Source organism: Equus quagga, chromosome 8, assembly GCF_021613505.1.
Source record: "Equus quagga isolate Etosha38 chromosome 8, UCLA_HA_Equagga_1.0, whole genome shotgun sequence".
NCBI classification, from domain to species: Eukaryota; Metazoa; Chordata; class Mammalia; order Perissodactyla; family Equidae; genus Equus; species Equus quagga.
Genome location: NC_060274.1, coordinates 67,293,419 through 67,318,224, shown reverse-complemented (window position 1 = coordinate 67,318,224; position 24,806 = coordinate 67,293,419). Strand labels below are relative to the sequence as shown.

General features: G+C 35.6%; 1 pseudogene; it reads right to left on the bottom strand.

Annotated features, from left to right (window-relative positions):
• LOC124243314 (60S ribosomal protein L9-like) overlaps nt 1-24,806 on the bottom strand; it is a 150,441-nt pseudogene that overhangs the window by 125,083 nt on the left and 552 nt on the right.

The window sequence follows — 24,806 nt, the reverse complement described above, 5'->3', positions numbered from 1 at the left end:
ACCTAACTTTACACCTCAATGAACTAGAAAAGGAAGAACAAACTAAGTGCAAAATTAGCAGAAGGAAGTAAATAAAAAAGATCAGAGCAGAAATAAATAAAATAGTGACCAGAAAAACAATAGAAAAGTTCAACAAAACTAAAGTTGGTTGGGGCCAGCCCCATGGCTAAGTAGTTAAGTTCATGCACTCCACTTTGCTGTCCCAGCGTTCAGTGGCTCAGATCCTGGGCAAGGACCTACGTACCGCTCATCAAGCCATGTTGTGTTGGCATCCCACATAGAAGAATTAGAATGACCTACAACTAAGATATACCACTATGCTCTGGGGCTTTGGGGAGAAAAAAAAAAGAGGAAGATTGGCAACAGATGTTAGCTCAGGGCCAATCTTCCTCACCAAAACAAACAAACAAACAAAAACAACTAAGAGTTGGTTTGTGAAAAGATTAGAAAAATTGACAAACCCTTAGCTAGACTAAGAAAAAAAGAGAAAAGATTCAAATAAATGAAATTAGAAATGAAAAAGAAGACATTATAACTGATACTACAAAAATACAAACTATCATAAGAGACCATTACGAGCAACTATATGCCAAGAAATTGGATAGCCTAGAAGAAAGGGGTAAATTCCTAGAAATATACAACCTATGGAGACTGAATCATGAGGAAATAGAAAATCTGTACAGACTATTAATGCGTGAAGAAATTGAATTAATAATCAAAAACTTCCCAACCAAGAAAAGCCCAAGACCAGATGGCTTCACTGGTGAATTCTACCAAATATTTAAAGAAAAATTAACACTAATCCTGCTCAAACTCTTTCACAAAAACAAAACAAAATAAGAGGAGGGAACGCTCCCAAACTTATTTTTCTAGGCCAGCATTTCCCTGATACCAAAGCCAGATAAAACTGCAAAAAAAGAAAATTACAGATGAACAACACTGATGAATATAGATGCAAAAATTCTTAACAAATTACCAGCAAATTGAATTCAACAGCATATTAAAAAGATAATTTACCATGATCAAGTGGAATTTATCCCTGGAATGTAAGGATGGTTCAACATATGCAAATCAATAAATGTGATACACTACATTAGTAGAATGAAGGATAAAAATCATATGTTAATCTTAGATTTTAAAAAAAGCATTTGACAAAATTCAGCATCCTTTCATGATAAAAACTCTTAACAAATTAGGTATAGAAGGAATGTATAACAACATAATAAAGGCAATATATGACAAGCCATAGCTAACATCATATTTATTTTATTTTTTTTAATTTTTTTTTTCGGATGTACATCATATTTCGAATTCTGTATACATTACCTCATGTTCACCACCTGAACACTAATTATAGTGCATCCCCTCACATGTGAACCTAATCACCCCTTTTGCCCTCCCCCCCCCCCCCCTCCCCCCGGGAACCCCCCACCCCACTCCCCAGCTCTGTGGTTTTTTTTTTTTTTGTCGTTTTTATCTTCTACTTATGAGTGAGATCTCCCTCTGACTTATTTCACTCAGCATAATAACCTCAAGGTCCATCCATGTTGTCACAAATGGCCGGATTTCGTCATTTCTTATGGCTGAGTAGTAGTCCATCGTGTATAAATACCACATCTTCTTTATCCATTCGTCCCTTGATGGGCACCTAGGTTGCTTCCAAGTCTTGGCTATTGTGTATAATGCCGCAATGAACATAGGGGTGCAAGTATCTTTATGCCTTTGTGTTTTCAAGTTCTTTGGATAAATACCCAGCAGTGAAATAGCTGGATCATATGGTAGATTTATCCTTAATTTTCTGAGGATACTCCAAACTGCTTTCCATAGTGGCTGCACCAGTTTGCACTGCCACCAGCAGTGAACAAGGGCTCCCTTCTCTCCACACCCTCTGCAACATTTGTTGTTTCCTATCTTGTTAATTACAGATCAATGGAACAAAATTGAGAGCCCAGAAGTAAACCCACACGTTTATGGACAGCTAGTATTCGACAAGGGAGCCAAGAGCATACGATGGAGAAAGGAGTCTCTTCAATAAATGGTGTTGGGAAAACTGGACAGCCACATGCAAACGAATGAAAGTAGACCATTCCCTTACACCATGCACAAAAATCAACTCAAAATGGATTAAAGGCTTGAATATAAGACCCGAAACCATGAGACTTCTAGAAGAAAACATAGGCAGTACGCTCTATGACATTGGCCTGAGCAGCATTTCAAGTCCCATGTCTGACCGGGCAAGGGAAACAAAAGAAAAAATGAACAAATGGGACTACATCAAACTAAATAGTTTCTGCACAGCAAAGGAAACCATCAACAAAATGAAAAGACAACCTAACAATTGGGAGAAGATATTTGCAAACCACATATTAGATAAGGGGTTAATATCCAAAATATACAAGAACTCATGCAGCTCAACAACAAAACAACCAACAATCCAATTAGAAAATGGGCAAAAGATCTGAACAGAGATTTCTCCAAAGAAGATATACGGATGGCCAACAGGCATATGAAAAGATGCTCAACATCATTAGCTATCAGAGAAATGCAAATCAAAACTACAATGAGGTATCACCTCACTCTGGTCAGAATGGCTATAACATCATATTTAAAAGTGAAAAGGTAAAATCTTTTCTTCTAAGATTAGGAACAAGAGAAGTTTACCCACTCTCACCACTTCTATTCAACATAGTACTAGAAGTCCTACCCACAGTAAAGGCAAGAAAAGGAAATAAGAAGCATTCAAATCAGAAAGGATGAAGTAAAATTGTCTCTGTGCGCAGATGACATGATCTTTATATAGAAAATTGTAAAGACGACCAAAAAACTGTTAGAACCAATAAATGAATTCAGTAAAGTTACAGGATGCAAAATTAACATACAAAAATCAGTTGTATTTCTATATACCAACAATAAACTATCTGAAAAATAAAGAAAACAATTCCATTTATAGCACCATCAAAAACAATAAAATACTACAAATAAATTTAACCAAGGAGATGAAAGACCAGTACGCGGAAAACTATAAGACATTGATATAAGAAACTGAAGAAGACACAAATAAATGGAAGTATACTCCATTTTCATGAATCCGAAGAACTAATATCATTAAAATGTTCATACTACCCAATGCAATCTCTATGAAAATTCCAATGCCATTTTTCACTGAAATAACCATTTAGAAAAAACAATCCAAAAATTTGCATGGAGCCACAAAAGATTCCAAATATTTAAAGCAATCATGAGAAAGAACAAAGCTGGAGGCATCACACTTTCTGATTTCAAACTATACTCTAAAGCTATAATAATCAAACAGTATGGCAGTAGCATAAGAACAGACACATAGACAAATAGAACAGCATAAGGTGCCCGGAAATAAGTCCATGGGTATATGTTCAACCAATATTTGACAAGGGAGCAAGAGTACACAATGAAGAAAGGATAGATTCTTCAATAAATGATACTGAGAAAATTGGATATCCCCATGGAAAAGAATGCAACTAGACCCCTATCTTACACCATTCACACAATTAAATCAAAACAGATTAAAGACTTAAATGTAAGATCTGAAACTGTAAAACTCCAAGAAGGAAACATAGGGGAAAAACTTCTTAACATCAGTCTCAGCAGTGTATTTTTGTAAATGACACCAAAAGCTAAAATCAAAAAGTGGGACTATATCAAACAAAAAGCTTCTGCACAGAAAAGAAACAATCAACTAAATGAAAAGGCAACCAATGGAATGGGAGAAAACATTTGTAAACCATATATCTGATAAGTGGTTAATATCCAAAATACATCAGGAACTCATACAACTTAGTAGCAAAACAACAAATAATCTGATTGAAAAATGGCTTAAGAACCTGAATAGATATTTTCTAAAGATGACATATAAATGGACAACAGGTACATAAAAACACTCTCAATGTCACTAATCATCGGGAAAATTCAGATCAAAATCACAAAGGGATATCACCTCATACCTTTCAGAATGGTTATTATCAAAAAGACAAGGTAATAAGCATTAGTAAGGATGCAGAGAAAAGGGAATTTTTGTGCACTGTTGGTGGAAATGTAAATTGTTATGGCCACTATAGAAAACAGTATGAAGTTCCCCAAAAAATTAAAAATAGATCCGCCATATGATTCAGCAATCCCACTTCTGGGTAAATATCCAAAGGAGACAAAAATCAATATCTCAAAGAGATATCTACACTCCCATGTTCACTGCAGCATCATCCACAATAGCGAAGACACAGAAACAACCTAAGTACCCATCAACAGATGAAGCACGGTGATATATAAAGTGATAAAAGACAGTGTGATATATATAATGGAATATTATTCAGCCATGAAAAGAAGGAAATCCTGCCATTTGAGACAACGTGGATGAACTTGAGGGCGCTATAGTAAGTAAAATAAATCAAACCGAGAAAGACAAATACTACGTGATCTCACTTCTATGTGGAATCTACAAAAGTTGAACTCATAGAAACAGAGTAGATTGGTGGTTTCCAGGGGCTATGGAGTAAGGGAAAATGGGAGATATGAGTCAATTATCAATTATAAGATTAATAAGTTTTAGGGATCTAATGGGCAGAATGGTCACTATAATTGACAATATTTTACTGTATACTTGAAATTTTCTAAGAGAGTAGATTTTAAGTGTTGTCATCACACACAAAAAATAACTATCAGGTGATGGATGTGATACCTAACTTTATTGTGGTAATCATTTCTAAATACCTATGTATTTACCCATACATATATAAAATCAAGTTGAACATCTGAAATTTATACAGTGTTATCTGTCAGTTATACCTCAATTTGGAGAAAATTTGGAGGAAAAATGCATAGTAAGTCTTTTAATTAAATTAACTCCATGGCCAGATGTACAATTGACTAAAGAATGACACTTCATTGGTTACAGACTCAGTTCACTTACCACCCAGATTTGGTCAGCCACACCTGCTCCCTAAAGCATAGGCCACTTTATCAGTAGCGGGTCCTGGCTACCATCACTGTGTCCTCATTAATGTCACCTCAGCCTGTTCAGACTCCTCCACAACACACACAAATTAATGCACTTCCTATAAGTTAATAACCTATAGGTTATTCACTAAGTTCTTAGAAAAAACTAGCTTGTGTTCAGCTGATATCCTAAAGAACTCTTTCTCCCACCATCACACTCAATTTTTCACTTATGAAATACTCATTTAAGGAAGAATAGGAAACACCTAATGTGTTCATTTGCCCTCACAGCTCTTCCTTTAAAAATCTATTCTAATTTTTAAAATTATGATTGTTGCAAAAGTATCTATAATGAAACTATTTCAATTTATTTTCTTTTTTAACTTTTTCTTTTGCTTTTTCCTAATTCTTTAACATTATTACATGTATGGTTTCAGCAATATTTGAAAAAAATTTGACAATTTGCTGAGAACAGGCACTACAGCATTAAAAGGTCTAAAAGAAGCTGTACAAAGAATAGATGTGCAGTGAAATTTATAAAAATGTGCACTGACATTTTAAGAGAAGGCTATATTGTATTTTTTTAAAATACAACTAAGGAATGTTAAATAATCTGAATCTCATTCTGCCTGCCTCACACTTGAACTTCCTTCTCATTATCTCAAATGAATTGTTTTGTGAACTTTTGTCAGGCTCACTCAAGCTCTGCTAATGTTTTACTGATGTTTTGATTCAGTGTACCAGATATTTGATCTTTTCTCACATTTTCAAACATCTATTTGAGCTGCATGGGATTTGTTTCCATTACTTTTCTCAGAATGTGCCTAAGTTTGGATAGTAAAAACGAGATATTCATTCACTCTTGATCGTCTTATTAATGGAGAAAAGAAAAGGGTACAAGCAATTTAAATTACAGCTAATACCAATGCTATGTGGATCTAATTTTATAAAGAAGTTTAAAAATTATAGTCAAATATAAATAAAGGTGGTCTTCTGTGAATTTTCTTCAAATAAAATGACCAGGTTCTGCATAATCCAACTTTACCTGCCTTACCCAGCTTATCTCGTGGCACTTCCTCCAGTTCTGTCTGCATTCATATTTTGAAGATGCAGAGTGTCTTCCCATCCAAAGCCCCTTGGACATGTTTTTGCTTCTGCTAGAATGTTGTTTCTACTCTCTCCTCTTTCATGTATTGAATCCTTCTCTTTCAAAGTTCAAACCAAACATTACTTCCTCAATGTTGTCTTTCAATGGCTGTATATTAGTTAGGTTCTTCAGAGAAACAGAACAGAAAGGATGTATGTATAAAGAGAGAAAGAGATTTATTATAAGGAATTGCTTTACTCAGTAGTGGGGACTGCCAAGTCCAAAGTTTGCAAGGCAGGCCTACAGGCTGGAGACCCAGGGAAGAGTTGATGTTGTGGTCTTGAGTTCAAAGGCAGTCTGGAGGCTTTCTTTCTTCCTTGCAGACCTCAGTCTTTTTCTCTTAAAGTCTTCAGTTGATTGGATGGGGCCCTCCCACATATGGAGGTTAATTTGCATTACTCAAAGTCTACTATTTAAATGTTAATCTTACCTAACAAATACCTTCAGCACAATATCTAGACTAGTGTTTGACCAAATATCAGGTACCATGGCCTAGTCAAGTTGACACATAAGATTAACCATCACAGATTGACAATTCTCCAATCACAATTTAGCCAAGATTCCCTGTTACAAGCTTCTATTACTGTCATTATTTTTCTTTGTAGCATCTATAATAATTGTAATTCAATGGCCCCTTATGTAATTACTCATGTAATGTATTTTTCCATCTCTGGAGTGCTATGTCTATTAAACCAAAGATCCTATTTATCAGTTGTGTCATATTTATAGATGAATACCTAATAAACATTCTGTCATTTACTGAATACGTTTTACAGAGTCACTGCTTAGTAGCGGGCACTGGGGATTTAACAATAAAAAAGACATAATCTCTACCCTCGTACCGCATAGTAAGAAAGACAGACAAGTAAATAGGCCATTTCAATGCAGTGTGAAAAGTGCTTGATTGGGTTCTGTGAGAAAATCCAGAGAAGGGGCACTGAACCTAACCTGGAGGTTTAGCAAGGTCTCTCAGAGAACGAGGTGTCTAAACTGAAGCCTCAAAGAAGAGCAGGATTTAACCAGGCAAAGTCACACTCAGCAAAGGGGAAAAGCAAGCCACAGGTGAAAACATACTTGGAATATTGATGAAATTTTAGAATTCTGTATGGCAGGAAAGTATGTTAGGGGTAAACAGAGTGACAAGTAGCTAAAGTGAAATGTTGGGACGAGGGTGAAATCACAGTGCTAACTTTTACTAAGTATTAACTACGTGCTACGTTGATTTTACAAACATTATTTCTTGTACTCAAGTGGATATTATTACTCCATCTCAATGCTAAAACTAAAGTGATTAAGATCATAGAAGTGGTAAGTGGTCCAATCAGTGTTTGAACCCAAATCAGCTTGATTTCAGAGCCCATGGCCTTTCTACCTCAATTCAATGTCTCACCAACGCCCAGCTTGGGAAGCATTGGTTAGCCAGTGTTCCCATTCTAACCCTTTACCTCAGTCTCACCTACATGTGGCTTAAGGGAGGATAGAATTTCAAATTAGACAGAATTTTACTCTCTTCCAGGACTGACTATATTTTAGCACCTTTGTTTCAATTACATCTAAGGAAATGATTAAATAAAAAGAATAGTGTCAGTAACCTCAGTTATGAAATGTATAGCAGATAAACCAAAATATGGAACCTAGATGAACTCTGCTCTTGAAGTGTGAAGTAATATTGATGCTGTCCTGCTCTTTACTAGAGTTATATTCCTGGCTCCCCTTCCTCCGTGTAAAGTCCCTCTGATGATTCTACTAGGTAGTGCTCATGTGACTCGTTGGTAGAGTGTCTTTTTGATTCATTAAAACTGTCAAATATTTGTCTACATTAAAGCCTTTCACGTTTTGCCTACATTAATTTTTTCAGAGTTCAGAACTTTTATTTGGCATTTTCAATGAATTTTTTGGTCATAGTAGTGAAGACTCATATTGTACCCATTGAAATAATTATTACTTAAATAGTCCCTACACTTGACCTTAGAGTATTTGTTATGTAGAGCGATATACAAATGCTTATGTAAATACAGGATTTTAATTCTTAACATTATTCTTATTTTAAAATAGTCAAAAATGTAAAAAAAAAAACCCAAGTTTTCCAAAGAGTCATTTAGTCAACAAAGTAACTATCCAACCCTTGGCAAGCACTGGGCTAGGTAGTGTACACAAAAATAAAAAGGACAGTTGAATTCTAGGGTAATTTGTTCTACTAAACAGATTAATTTATCTCTGACTTTCCCCATACCCACCAGTGTAAACAGCAGTCAATTCATGTTGGAAACACTAAGAGCCCAGTGGACTGGTTAGGCATAGAACTGAAAAATGAGACGGTTGGTTGAGAATTTCCCTAAGGACCTATTGGACGCCCTAGTCTCCTCTTATCAAGAAGCCTTGCTCATAACTCTCCATTACACCATCAGTAAAATATAGGCTTTCTTTTGGAGAAATTTAGTCAAAGAGTTTCAAGAGCTGGCAATCCCAGGCACACTTGAAGGTGGGGATGGGTAGGGAATAGCTAGTTGTTCTAAAAATGGGGAGATAAGTGAAAATCAATATGCTGAGTGAAGAAACCTTAAACCCGCTGGCACTGCATGGCTCCATAACATGAGCAACCCACTAGATACACGAGAGGCAGTATATCTAAAGATTCTCCCCAGGCCCCAGGGGAAAGCGCGCCATACACTGACACGTGGGAGTCATCCGACAAAGCAGCTGATACCTCTTTAAAAAAGGAGACCAGTTTTAAAGCCCCAACCCCACAAACATAGCTTTTTATAGGAATATGTTATATCACTTTTAGGTCACAACACATCACCGTATACCCTAAAAAAGTCCCCACTATGAAAGACAGGGACCAACAGAAAAAAAAAAGTGTGGGGACTAAAAATTAGAATGAAACAGAAACAGCACAAGAAATAGAAGAAAACTCCAAAATAAATTAAAAAGTAATTGATATCAGGGCCAGCCTAGTGGCTCAGCAGTTAAGTCCGCACGTCAGCTCGGGTGGCCAGGGGTTCGCCAGTTCGGATCCCAGGCAGAAACCTATGCACCGCTTATCAGGCCATGCTGTGGCAGGCGTCCTACATATAAAGTGGAGGAAGATGGGCACAGATGTTAGCTCAGGGCTAATCTTCCTCATCAAAAAGAGGAGGATTGGCAACAGATGTTAGCTTAGGGCTAATCTCTCTCAAAAAAAAGGTAATTGATATCTTTACAAATATAAAGAAGATATTGAGGCCAAGAATGAAAAAGGGAGGCCAAAAAATATAAGCAAAGAATAAGAAAGAAACTAAAAGAAACATAGTGGAGGATCTCCACTTTTGACAATGGTAGACTGCATTGCTTTGAAACGACTATCTCACTCCAATAACTAGAAAAAAATGGGACAATTATTTCTTTTAAACTTTATAAGCATCAGAAGGCTCTCAACATTGCAAGAATTTTCAGGACCAAGAAAGCAAGAGAAACTTGGTGAGCCTGGCAATTCTTTTCACTTTCAGTCATTTCCCAAATCAAAATGGCAGCTGAGAGGCTGAGAATCTAAGCACCTTTTCCTCAGGCTCACAAGAGTAGGAGGGAAAATGAGAATCTGCCAAAGATGCCAAAGTCTGATAAACATATCACACTTTGAGTTTTGATCATAAAAGACTATAGTCTAGGAATAAGTGTGAAGCAGAAATATACTGAGCACTGTTAGAGACTGAAAGCCAGCATTACCCCAATTCCCTGATTGCACTGATGCAATCTGTGATTACATGTGTCTGTAACCTGGCTGTCTTGCAGAAACAAAAGTAAATCTTCTCTAGATGACTATAATTTTGTCAAGAGCTTCAAAATATCTCTACAATTTTTGATGTGCAATTTGTTATATGCCATAAAAAAATGAACATGGCATATAAAGACTTGACTGAAAACCAAGAAAATAATTGCTGATAAAAACAAAATAAAGCCACATAATGGAATTTTTGGAAACACACTTTAAATATAGCTATGATTCACACATTCAAAGAATTAGAAGAAAATATGATGAATTTTGAGAAAACTAAAAACTTTAAAAGAATCAAATGGAAATTCTAGAACTGAAAAGTACGTAAGAACTCAACATATAGGTTTAGGAGACTGATATACATAACTTAAGAGAAAATTTAAAAATTGAAAAGTAGATCTGAAAAAATCCATCTCAGATAGATAAAAGAATGGAAAATACATAAAATGTTTAAAGATATGTGAATAGGGTTAAAAGTTCCAAAGTATACGTAACTGGAATCCCAGAAGGAAAAGAGAATAAGGGAGAAGCCATATTTGAAGAGAAAAAAGAAGAAAATATTCTAAAACTTATATGAAAATAAAGCCAATAGATTCAAGAATTGCTATGAGCCTTATGTGACTTAAATATAACCCAAATTTTTAAATAATAAAAAATATTTATTTTTTTAATTGAGTAAACTTTTAAAAATAAAGTTAGAAAACCTAGGCGTATCGTACTAAACCTGGTAAAAAAAAAAAAAAACAAAGATACAGAAAAAAAACATAAAGAGAATCAGAGAAAAAGAAGACAAAATCTTCAAAAGAGCAAAAACACAGTAAGAACTATTTCTTATTAGAAGAAATAGAAGCTAGAAGATAATAGATTGATATTTCCATGTACTAGGAGGTAAAAAACAAACAAACAGAAACTATCAATCTATAATTCCATAGCCAGTCCAAATAACTTTTTAAAATGAAGACAAAAATAAAATTATTTTCAAGTCAGCAAAAACTGACAGAATTTATCACCATCAAGTTAGAGATGCTTAAAATGTGTTTTTACTCATAAGGAAAATGACCCCCAAAATGCAGGATGTAATAAAAAGCAGATCAAATATAAAACATGTGGGTAAATCAAAATGACTCTTGACTGTGTTTTCAATAATAATAATGTATCGTGGTGTCTAAACTAAATATTGAATTACAGTGCAAGACAATTTCATAAAAGTCAAGATGGAGATAAATGACATTAAAATGTTTTAATTTCCCTACATTAAACGTAAAAGCATCATTTATATTAGATTTCAGTAAGGCAAAGTTGCATATTATCATCTCTAGGTTATTCATTATAACTAGCAAGTCAACTCACTTGTAAACAAAGTTTAAAAACATCCTACATAAATAATTATCAAATCAAATTCAGCTATAGAAAAGACATCATAATCACACTGGGTTAATTACAAAAATAAATCCATAGCAGAGTGCTTATTAAAGACATGAAAAGCTTTCTCTTTGAAATCAAGAATGAAACAACATATCCTCTATCACCAGTTCTATTCCATATTATACTGGAAGTCCTAACTGGTATAGTAAGGAAAGAACAAAGAAACATAATTTTGGAGAATTGGAAAGGAAGAAATAAAATTGTTACTATCCACAGATTATATAAAATATATTTTTAACTCCAAAAAGTTCTAAATGAATTATTAGCATTAATAAGTGAATTTTAAAAGGCTACTGAATTCAAAATCATTATTTTAAAGTCAATTGTATTTCCAAACACTGGCAAGCAACATTTAGAAAAAGAATTTTTAATAAACATAACATTTAAAATATATCATTAAAAACAAAGCAATAAATCTTATAATGGATGAAAAAGATTTCAACAGAGTAAAACAGCAAAAATATTAATAAAAGAAACTAAAGAAATTCTCAATAAATGGGAGAATGCAGATATTTATGGATTGAAAGAGTATGTATTTTAGTTCTCCTCAAAGAAAAGTATAGACTCAAAATAATCCCAATCAAAATCTCAGTTTTTTAGAAATAAAAAGTCAGTTCTAAAATTTATGTAGAAAGGCAAACTCTCAGAGGAAGAAAAGCGGAGAATTTACACAGTTAGATATCGAGACTTGAAGTAGTCTACACTAAGTAAAATATTGAAGTACTGATGCAAGGATAGATGCAGAGATGAAAGAAACACAAGAATCCAGAACAGTCTACACAAATGGAGACATATGATTTATCATAAACTGGCACTGTAGCACAGTGGAGAAAGGATGTTCTTCTCAATAAACGAGGCAGGTTAACTGTAAATCTATATGGAAGAAAAATAATAAAACTTGGCCGCTACCTCACACCTTACATAAAAATAATTCCAGGTGGATTGTTACTCTAAAAGGAAATATAAAATCTTCAAGATGACTGAAAAAAACTTCATGAATTTGGGGTAGTTAAATTTTTTTGACTAAGACAAAATAGCCCTGGACTCGGCGGAAATAGATGATAAACGGACTACGTTAAAATTAAGAACTCTGTTCAACCGAAGACTCCATTAAGAGAGGGAAAAAAAAGCAAATCAGTCAGTGAGAGAAGATAATTGCAATATGTTTAATGGATAAAGGACTCATATTGAGAATGTATAAAAATTCTAATATACCAATAAGAAACAATAATTAATCCAGTAGAAAAATGGGATAAGAATGGAAAAATGAATGGCCAGCCATCTCAAAAGGAAAGATATCCAAATGACCAATAAATATATGAATAGCTTTTCAACTTCACCAATTATCTGGGAAAAGAAAATTTTTAAACGGTGTAAGATAGCACTACAAACTGACAAGCAGGGCTACAAATTAAAGCACTGCCCATACCGTGTGTTTGAAAGGATATGGAGCATCTGGAACTATCATACACTACTCGGGGGCTTAGGAACTCATGCAACCATTTTGGAAAATTCATTGGTAGTGTTGACAAACTATAAACATACACACATTTGGACCCAGCAATTCCACTCCAAGAAATGTACCATACATGCACAAAAAATGTATACATATAAACAAGAATATTCAAAGCAGCATTATTCACATCAAACACTGAAAACAACCCAAGAGTTCACCAACTGTAGAATGAATATATAAATTATGGTATATCTGTACAATGTGCACTTTAAAATCATACAGCAATGAAAGTTAATCAACTACTCGTGGATGAAATAACAATGAATATATCTCACAAATGTAATTTTAAGATGAAAGAAGGTAGACGAAAAAGTACGAACTATATGATTCCATTATTATCAAGTGGGTTTTTTTGGTACAATCATATTTTTATTCCTTATTTTCAAAGTAAAAATGTACATATTTAAAGCGTACAATATGCTGTTTTGACATACATACACATAGTGAAATGATTACGACCATCAAGCTAATTAACAAATCCGTCTCCTCACACAGTTAGGTGGGGGAGATTTATGGGGGGGTTGAGAGCCTCTGATATGTAATATGAACTTTTGGGGTTTTTTTTTAAAGCTAATCTATGGTATTAGAAGTGAGGATGGTGATTACCTTTGGGAATGAGAGAAGGGACTGTGATGAAAACAGACATGAAATGTCATGAGGGGCATTTCATTTCCTGACTTGGGTGATGGTAACAAGCTGTCTTCACTTTGTGACAGTTCTTTGAGCTGTACACTAATGATTTGTGCACTTTTGGACTTCAGCAAAAATCTTCAAAAGATGCAAAACAACAACGGAGATAAAAATTCAACAATGAAAGTGCTGGAAATAAAGTTGAGAAACCTTCCCAGAAAATTGAAAAGAAAAAGATATGGGGGCCAGATAAGAAAATAAGAGTAACAGTCCAGAAAACTCAATCCGTCAGGATGTCCTGAAGAGAGAACAAAAGGAGAGGAGGAATGCATGTTTAAAATAGTATGAATAGGGGCCGGCCTGGTTGCATAGTGGTTAAGTTCGCATTCTCCGCTTCGGCTGCTTGGGGTTTGTGGGTTTGGATCCTGGGCACGGACCTATACACCACTCATCAAGCCATGCTGCAGTGGCATCCCAGATATAAAATAGAGGAAGGTTGTCACAGGTGTTAGCTTGGGGACAGTCTTCCTTTGGAAAAAGGAGGAAGATGGGCAACAGATGTTAGTTCAGGGCCAGCCTTCCTCACCGAAAAATAAATAAATATATATATATAAATAGAATAAATTTTCCCAGAAGTAAAGGAAAAATATTCAAGAATGCTTACCTGGTATTTAGAGGAATAAATGAAAATAAACCTACTCTGGGTCAAATCATTGTAAAATTTCAGAGGATAAATAATAAAGAGAAAATTGTAAAAGACTTTGTGGGAAAAAAAATGATTTGTATACAAGACTTGAGAGGCAAGATAGTATCGTGCTTTTCAGTAGTAACCCATTAAGTCATATTTCATTTAGAAATGTCCACCCAGTCAAAATTATTGTCAGGAATAAAATAAAGATCTTTTTAGACATACCAAATCTCATATCCTCTTTCTATGGAAACTATAGAAAGATGTGCAGCTAGTACCAAATGAGGGCATGCAGCAGCAAAGAGGAAAACTGAATACCAGGCACAGAACACAGGAGCTCCAACCAGAGGAACAGGACGGGGGAGTCCCAGAACGACAACCTCTCAGGAGAACTGGAGAACATCCAGTCCAGACTGGAGCAGAAAGATGGAGAGACTGCAGAGAGACGACTCCAAGAAAAAGGAGGAGGAGCAAGAGTTTTAATATATATGGATTTGCATAAAATATTTTAGACTTTTAATGAAAACTTAGGTAAAAATAAGTGATGGCATAGAAACCTAAACAAAAAGAAAAAAAGCGATTATTTATTACAGGAAAAACTGAATAAAAAACAGAAATGCAATCTATAATACATATTTGAGCAGGAAATGATACTTACGCAGCTATAATAATGTGAATGTTGAATATTGATCTAAATAACTGGAGGAAAGAGAGCTATCTTTATCTCCTCTAATAGGAAGTCAATTTTACATCTAAAATTGATGAGTGGGAAGTATGAGTAGAAGCACGTTACTTCATATAAAGTTGCAAATTTAGGGAGGGGTCTTGGAAATACTGATGACTGACACAAATATCTATTTTCCTTTATAGAAAGACGTAATATATATTACACTTATATATATTATAAATGTATATTTTTAAGTATATAGATTTATAACTATATATGTATATTATAAAATGTAATATATATGCATTGCTTTGGTAAGAATAACTTAAAAATAAGACATTGTCCCTGCTCCCAAGTGGATCCTAATTTTGTCTATATCTCTGAACCCTCAGTCTTCACAACATTTTTATTTTTTTATTTTATTTTATTTTCTCTAGGAAGATTAGCCCTGAGCTAACATCTGCTGCCAATCTTCCTCTTTTTGCTGAGGAAGACTGGCCCTGAGCTAACATCTGTGCCCATCTTCTCCTACTTTATATGTGGGACACCTATCACAGCATGGCTTGCCATGCGGTGCCATGTCCTTACCCGGGATCCGAACTGGGGAACCCAGGCCACCGAAGTGGAACGTGCACACTTAACTGCTGCTCCACCCGGCTGGCCCCAACACAACATTTTTAAGTCTCATTAATGTGGACAATATTTAACACCACCAAACACTATAGATGTTTCTAGGTATTCACTCAAGAAACTTTCAAAACTTTTATCTCTGAGATGGTGTGCTGGCAATTCAGAGCAGCTACCTCCAGATGGTGGCGATGTCTTACTTTCTGGTTATCCAGGCATGGTAATATAAATATTTACCTTGTCCCCTCACTTAAAATAGCTTCGTTGTTCACTTTAATGAATACGGGATTTCGATTTCCATTTACTATACAGCAGTTAAAATTCAGATGTCACACAGTGGCAGCCAGCATTAGAAGTATAGATCTGGGGAAAGGTCCCTGTCGTGTTTATACCCAGCCTCCCAATCGCTGTCCTACCTCCCTTAGCTCTCCCTTCATGTATTTACCTCACCTGCCTGATCCTCAAGATTATTGCTTTCAGAATTCATTGAAAAGTAACCCTAGGCCTAGACTATTGCTTTGCCCCCATTAATGCCACTTTGATGGGAGAGGCCGTCTTGTATCATTAGCTTTATCAAGCCGGGTATCACAACTGCTATTTCTTTGGAGCATGAGCCATAACTATGCAACTCACACCTCACAGTTAGATCTGATTTATGTACCCAGCACACAAAAAGGGAAATCCTTGCATCCAGCTTTTGCTTTCAAGATTACTAATCTATCCTTTCTTCATGCTTTCCTCTATTTTATTTTGCTGTTTACGTTTATTTAAATTCGGAACTTCAAGTCCTATAAATCCTTTGAATTTTGCTGTAGAGGTAGGAATTAGTGATTTATAAATATTACAATTCTATTTCAATCAAAGGGTGCATTTTCAGTAGAAAAACTAAGCGAAATCAGTCAAAAGGCATTGTTTTTATCGCTAGATTCACCTTAAGTGCCACAAGTATCTGCCTGTATAGTTTAGTACCCTAAAGAAGTATTATTTCCATCTAGCCAGAAATGCAGGCACAAAAGTCGACAGCAGTGCTATCCAACAGAAATATCAGTGAAGATGGAAATGTTCTGTATCTGCACTACCTAATGTTGTAGCCTTTAGACACATGTGGTTATTTAACACTTAACACGTGAATCATGCAACTAAGTAATTGAATTTTAATTTACTTTTCACTTTAATTAATTTTAAATTTAAATAGCACGTTTGACTAATGGCTATCAGATTAGACAGTGCAGGTTCATAGGCTAAAATTAGTATGAAAGTATTTTCAATGTGTGATCAGGAGGAGAAAATACTGCAAGCTCTCTCCCAGTCTTGGGGCACTATGATGTGCATTAGCACAGTAAAAGCCCTGAGGAGGGCGATATAAGAGAAACATCACTTCCCAAACATATTCTGCCAAGGAGCCCGCAAGTATGAGTTACTATGTCATGGAACTTTTATTGGCGGGAACGAGTTTTGGAAAATGCAAATATGGAAGTTGAACCTAATAAATTAATAGTATTTTTTGTGAGAAATACAACAAGTTCAGAAATATGTCTAAAAGGAAACTAATTAGATGGCACATGGGCTTTGAACTCAGACTGCCTGGGTTCAAATTCTGGCTCTGTCACATACTGGCTGTGTCACTTTGGGCCAAGTTGCCTAAACACTCAGTTTCCTCATCTGTAAATGGAGAGGAAGATGAGTACTTATTTCATGGGACTATTTTGAAAATAAGTGTTAGAACTTACAAACTATTTAGAACTATTCCTGGCATATTGAAGTTGTCAAAAAACACTAGCAATTGTTGTAATCTGCTGTTCTCTGGCAAGGCTTTTTATTTATCATTCGCTATGGTATCGACGTGTCTATAATAAACATAACTATCAATATGATGATGTGTTAGTCAAAGAGGCCATTATACTCATTCCCTCCACCTTTGCTATAAACATTTGAATTAGGTGGAAGAACTCAAACCTTTAAATGTGGAAAGAGAAACAGCTACTAAAAAATTGCTGACAAAGATTTTATGGAAAAAGTTAAGAAGTTTCTCCTATAAAAGTCTTTAAAATGAGACCTATCAAAGATTGACCTAAAAATGCAAGTAGGTCTTCTTACCTGGCTTACCTTACCTGTGTGAGGGCACATAGAGCAGCTATTTCAATTCGGGCAGAGAAAATCAGAGTAAGTAAAGAAATAGCCATCTGGGGAGATATCAAGTTTCCCTCTTTACCTGAACCTCAGCCATCCCAATGCATTCTAGAAACTGAGATTTTTAGTTATAGGGAGACCCAAAATTGTTCTTCATATTTTATAATCATTGAATTTCACTGCAATGTGAGGTACACAATGACAATAAACAAATGGCTATTTATTCTGATCAACAATTGATAGTGACTGTTAGCAGAGAGCAGTATGACACACACGTAGATATATTGATATCATTCAGCTTGGAAGACTGAATAATTATAGGTATTTTTCAAATTTTGGTTTTTTTGTCCATTCTCCTCTTGTAATAACTGCCCTCTTCTCATAGCCCTTCCCTCTTAAGCCACAGGGCAATGAGGGTGACTAAGAATGTCTTTTGCAAACATTTGTATTTACTTCATTGTATTTATGAGATGCTACAGTTGCTTGGCTAAGGGGTACCTTTATTAAATTCTCATAATTCAGTCAAGGTAGGTGTTAGATCAACACAAATTAATAAATTTTTCCATCTTTCAAGATCTTGCAAAGCTGAGATTTGAAAGTATTGCCTCTGCAGAAGTGACCAAAAAGAAAAAAAAAAATCAACAACTAAGTGACAAAAGAAAAAGAGCCTCCTTTACAATAGCTTCGTTCCCAAGGCAAACATTCCACTTATAAGTATTCCCTATTTCTTAAGGTTTAAAACAAAATTAATGATGAAGACTGTATTTTTGCTTCCTTAAACATGCTTAGCTGGTGTTTAGAAATAAAGAGCCCTCTGAAATTAGAAAAAACTAGAATTACAGGACCTTCTAAGTGCAAAAACCTATGGAGCCAACATATGCTCATCAGCACTGTAACATTTCATGGCGCGTTGGTTCTGAGCAAATGTGAGAAGCATGAAAGTTTGTCACTGACAGTGGTCTCATTGTCGAGTTAAGCCATGAAACGAGACGCTATCTCCTCTGACTCAGTGTTCCAGGGCTGCTTCTCAGTCTCCTAAGGATTCTAGCTCCCACTTGGAATTCAGCCTGCTGGCGTGGGGAGCTCTGGCAAGGGTCTAGTGGACCAATTGAATTGACTGCTTTGTTTGTTCAAGTAAGCAAAGCCTGCATAAGGCTGTCTGAGAATCTAGGCCATGGTTGTAAGAAGGATAGCAAAAGGGCGTGTTCAACCCCAGTCCACCAGTATATCAGGTAAGGTTATAAATAAGAAAACAAATCACAAAGATTTGTTTTCCAGTAAAAAACAAAGAGGACTCTAAAGCTCTAAGGGACCCAGTGCTAGATAGGCTAAGTGTGTTATGATTAGATTATTTCATTCATGCATTCATTTATCCATTAATTCAAAACTGATGATTAAGCATTTCCTTTGTGCTAGGTGTTGGTGATAGATAGTGAATGACGTGCACTAAGAGACAAAATATCTACATCTTTCCATAGTAACAATTCTTTAAGGTAGTAAATTCAATCACAGTAATGAGAGAAGTTCAAATAATGCGCTGGGCTTCCCTCTCGTATATTGGGAAATACAGAATCAGAACTTCCAAGTTAAAACAGACCTTAGAGGGCATGTGGGCCATCATCCCATACAGATGAGAAAACTGCAGAAAGCTCAAAGCCTTGCTCAAATGCATGTAGCTGTGTCATTCACTGGTGACACCCAATTAGATCCCAGGTTTCTTGAGTCTGAGTCTAGGACTTTTTCCACTCTAAAATACTTTTCTGTGCTCTTTTATGAATAGTGACCCTCTCCATCACCTTTAGATCATTTAACTCAAGGAATGACTCAAATCAGACAAGAATAGAAGAGTTGTATCTTGACAGAACACTAAGTGAGATATTGGTAGTTAGAGGAAAGTTTGCTATATCCTTAAATCATTTCATTTGCGCAACTCTATCTGGGCAGAGAGCCAGCCCTGACTTTGTAGCTCCTGTTATCAGAGTTTCCTCTAAGTAGCAATATGGGAAGAAGAAAAGAAAAATTACTCCTCGTAGCCTAGCACCGTGCTCTAGACCTGGGATTGGTAAACTCTTCCACAAAGAACCAAATAGTATATATTTTAGACTTTTGGAACTAAACAAGCTCTGTGGCAACTACTCAACACTTCTCTTGTAGAATGGAAGCTGCCAGAGATCTAATATGTAAACAAGAGTGTGGTTGTCTTCCAATAAACCTTTATTTATGGACACTGGGTAAATATTTACAGATTTGTGCCCAGTATTGCCACGTCCACTAAGACATTGTCTATTATAATACTCAATGCTGCCCCTCAGATGTTTTTCTTAAATTCCTTTTTAAAAAATTTTTCCAGTTTCTATGATATTTTACTATAAACTTCTTAATGCAAGAGGCCCTTCCTTTTCCTCCCTTTGCATTATGAGCTAGAAGCTCCACAACAAATATCCTTGCAACTGAGCACGGCAAGCGCAGTTTCTATAGTTGAAAGCTGTGCATTTCTTCTCCTGCCCACCTTTAGCCTAAATGGCACCCAATTATATCAATCAGAAGTGTAACAAAAAGTTTCAGTTCTTTTCAAATCTAAAAGAATGATCTGTGGCAAATACGAAATGCCCTTACGAAGCAGAGCAAGGTAATTTGAAAAAAAAAAATGTAATGAGGTTCAGGTTCATGAAATGTGATATTGACAACAGCAGAAATAAATTGCTCCTATTTAACTGCAGTCCAGCTCAGAAGAGATGAGCATGAGCCATGCTCCAACAGTGCAGCTGATGCCGGACCCTGAGAGACACACTCTATTAAGACCAGTGCTATTAAGGAGACAGACTTATACTGTAAAGTTGGAAGGGGTGGAAGGGGAGCCTCAATCTATACATCTCAGGGACTTGACAGCACTTGGCTTCTTATAAATCTGTCTAAGTAAAGTTATTAAGTGGCTGAGAAATGTACCATTGGCAGCCAACCTGGGACAACAATGGAAAATGGATAGCCAATAGACAAGACAGACAGGTAAAAGGACCAGGAAAGATGCTTGCTCACAGATTCTGAGAGGTAATAAACACTGCAAATGGAATTTGGGCTGCATCTTTCAGCACCAAGAAATAGTGGATTCTGAACAGAAACTAAATAGCTGCATTATCACCTGCTATTTCCTAAATATGGTTGAGTTAGAGGATCTGAATTCTATCGGAAAATTGTCTGAAATTTACTAGTTATAATAAATGTGCTGAACAAGGTCAAAATAAAGACACCAAAACAAGACTCAAGGAAAGCTCACTCTTCATGAATTCCAAGAGAAAAATTAAGAATAATAAAAGTAGTACAGTGTATGCCTTACTTTCCAGTTCATGAAGCTTTACTATCCAATGTTTAAAATATAGGCAGTATAATCAATTAAGTAGAAAACTAGTTCTTCTTTTTTTTTTTTTTTGGTGAGGAAGATTTGCCCTGAGCTAACATCTGTTGTCAATCTTCTTTTTGCTTGAGGAAGATTGCCCTTGAACTCACATCTGTGCCAATCTTCCCCTATTATTTGTGTGTGGGATGCCACTAAAGCATGGCTTCATGAGTGGTGTGTAGGCCTGCACCCGGGATCTGAACCTGCAAACCCCGGGACAAAGTGGAGCACATGAACTTAACCACTATACCACTGGGCTGCCTGAAAACTAGTTCTTCAGTAATGTGTGGAATAAGGCAGTAGTTTGACAATTTTACTTTTGCTGTCACTTAATCTAAGTTATGTTGAAGTATAACAAAGCACTCATTTTTTAGGTCACTTTTTAATTTTGCCGAAGTCTAAAGTGTCAAATACATGTGTGTCTCACCTTATGGAGTAGATCAGTGGAGAAATTTGCATAAAGAAATCATCTGTTGAATCTTATTTCCCATGCCTTATAATAAACAAACTAACAACCAAATTGAAGGCACGATGGTAAAATGGTAGAGCAAGTACTGGAGTGATATCAGGAATTCTGTGTTCAATTCCTGACTCTGCCACTAACTAGATGCAGGACTTTTAGCAACTGTATTTGCTTCACAACTTCTTCATCTGCAAAATGAATAGATGTGAATTTCTCTAAGAACACTTTCAACTGATGTTCCTGTGACTCTACGTTACAGTGAATATTTTATCCAAATGTTATAAAAGTATAACTTAAAAGCTGCATACAATTCAAAATTTAAAACCTTATTTTTGATTAAACATGGAAAAATAATTCATGTCATCACTGTGAGTTAATGCCAAGTGTCCACGTTTATTTCGTATATTTGAAATAATCCAAGGTCTAGCATGGAGGTCATTGGAAGGTAAAAGATGGGCTGTATCTTATCCCATAAATAAAGTGTTTCGATTGGCCTCAACTGCATAGACCAACAATAGGTTTTTAATTTTTAAAAACATGGAAACCTCTTGAAGAAAGAAGATCCAGAAACGTTGAGTCGTTATTCCTACATTGCAACAGTAAGCTAAGAAACGGCTGTTCTCCTGAGATAGTAAATGAACTCTTCCATTTATCATCATCCTCGCTGCTCCCTGTTGTCTCCAGATACTGAAGTCCCGTGTCAGTTGCCATTTATCATCACACCTGCACAGTCAGTTTTCTTAAAGCAGAGTAAAGAGAAAAATGAAATATTTGTTCGACTCATCTCTCTATCAAAATTTAAAAATAAAACTTTACCAACAGGACCATGGCTTTCAAGAGAATTGAAAGAATAGATACACCTTCTGAGAAGTAAAGACTATCACAACACACCTAACATGCAAATAAAATGATACAGAAAGAATTCAATTTACTCAATTAGAAGCATCATTTTGTAAGATTCCCTACCTTCTTCACCCATTTATGCTGCCTGCTTGGTCCTTGTAGGCATTTAATTTTGCAAACCTGATCTGAATAGAGAGCTACGGTGGTTTAGATGAAGAAAACCCAATAGATAGAAAAGTCGTTGCACTTCTCTCGCATACCTCTCCTGTGGGATTCAAATCACAGCTGAATTTTGTTTCCCAGTATTTTGTGTAAATTGTTGGCTTTTAAATAATAGATAATCCCAAACGTATAAACAGGAGCATGTGAAAGGATCATCCCCCCAAATTTCTGTGAACATTGCAAAGAGGCGTTTTTCAGCTCCAAGGGGGTGGATGTCTGTGAACTAAATGAGATGCATCCATGGAGTGATGTATACACTCCCTTTGTTGAGTAAGTCAAGAGTGCCAGGATCCTCGCATATGAATGGAACTAGACTAGAAAAACTAAGGTCTACATTGTTAGAAAAGTGAAAGGGAAGGGGGGCAATACATCTACTCCTCAAAGCATTTCTGAAAATTAATCCTCAAATCTAGCACAATGTTAAGTACCAGAAGAGGGGTGAGGGTGTATTTACTCCATTTTACTAAAGGCATAATATTTCCAAAAATTAATCTTCAAATACAGTAGCAGTTGTCACATGCATCTGACAATCAGAAGTGCTCCCTCTTATACAGATAACCCACCTGGGAACTCTAATTCAGAAGGCCTGGGCTGGGACCTGAGTTTCTACATGCCTTAAAATCCCCCCAGGTGATTTTGAGCATCATCCAGTTTGGGTAACTACTGAACTATTTTATATTACAGCTATTCTCAAGAATGAGTTATATAAATGCTCACATTTGTGTACTTGTTTCTGGACGATGACACAGACTTATAAGCATCTTAGTAAGAACTCAGTGAAAATCTGTCTTCAACAGACCTAAGCGAAAGACCATTCTACTGACAACAGTAAAAGGAATCATTTGGAATTCATCTTTAAGTGTGATTTGTAGGAAGGTTGAATCCTATGGGATGCTTTCTTCATTTCTAGTAAATGATTTAATCCCCAACCAAAGTAAAGCATTACAATAATGTAATAATAGTAGCAATAAAGGTAGTAGCAAAAACTGAAAATTAAAATAATATAGCCATCCTTCGAGACGCAATATATGTCACATACAAACCTAGACATTGCACACATTTTTTTCTGTGTTAATCCTCAAAGTTACCCAATGAGATTGCTACTATTTTCCTCACTTTATAAACAAGGAAAATGAAGCTCAAGGAGATTCAAGAACTTGCAATTTAACTAGTAAGAGACAGGTGAGTTTCAACGTCTGTGATGTCCAAGTCCACGGTCTTATCCGCTTTCTGAGCATTTCTGGCTATAAAAGAAATGGGCATCTTTACAAGCCTAACTCAGTAAGGGGAGTAGGGAGGACCAGCACTGGAGAGATTTGAGCTCATTAATTTCTATCCCGGCTCTCCCCCCCTTGCCATAATTAGCCCTTCACCCATGCTGCCTGATTGAGTAGCTTCTGCGGGCTGTCAGACAAGGCAGCAGCAAGCAGCCTGTCATTGAGCTCCCATTTTGAATGAAAAGTAACCAAAAGTGTGAAAACTTTTTTATTTCATTTTAAAGTCTAAATTCATTTTAAGCTGTTGGATTATTTTCCCCTCAGTAGCAGTATTGAAAAGTACTAAGTAGCCCATGAGTGCTCAGATTAAAAAAAAAAGAAAATCCACATCCTATCTTATTGCTTTATTTTATCCTGTTCTTTGATTTGTAATGCATTGCAATTTCATCTACAATTTGCATTCTCATTTTCATAGCAGATCAATTAAAGATAACTGGACAAATGCATCAGTATATTCTGAAAGCCAATTTTAATATTACTTCTTGATGAGACTCTAATCTTATCAAAGATGCAATCTCTCTCATTTTCCTCTTACCTACTGGGAGGTTCAAGTGTTATAAATCAACCAAGTGGTATTTATAATATACATGGAATTCTGTTTATTGGGCAAACTAAATAAATAATAAGATAATAAAAAACTTGAAAAAATGAGTTACAGAACTAGAATTCCAGTAACTCCCTGACATTAAATCAAACCTAAATTTAATATTAGACAAAAGCAAGCAAATTTAGCAAATGAGTTTGGATAACTTAAATATCAAAGAAAAAAATTCTTTCAAAGTTTCCAGAAATATCTCAAAAGTAGGAAGAATGTCAACTAGTCTAATTAAGAACAATTTGACACCAGTTGATAACTTGTGCTGATAACTCATGATTTTGTGTTGTTTTGTGAAATAAGAGAAGATTAAGACACGGAAGCTGGGAAGAGTTGTGTATAGTTAAAAGATTTGCTATGAAATGCCGCTTATGCATTGTTAAAACCCCAAGTACATTGTAGAACTATGTACAAATCAATATATCCTTTTGTAAAGATGATTTTGCAATCTATTTTAAAA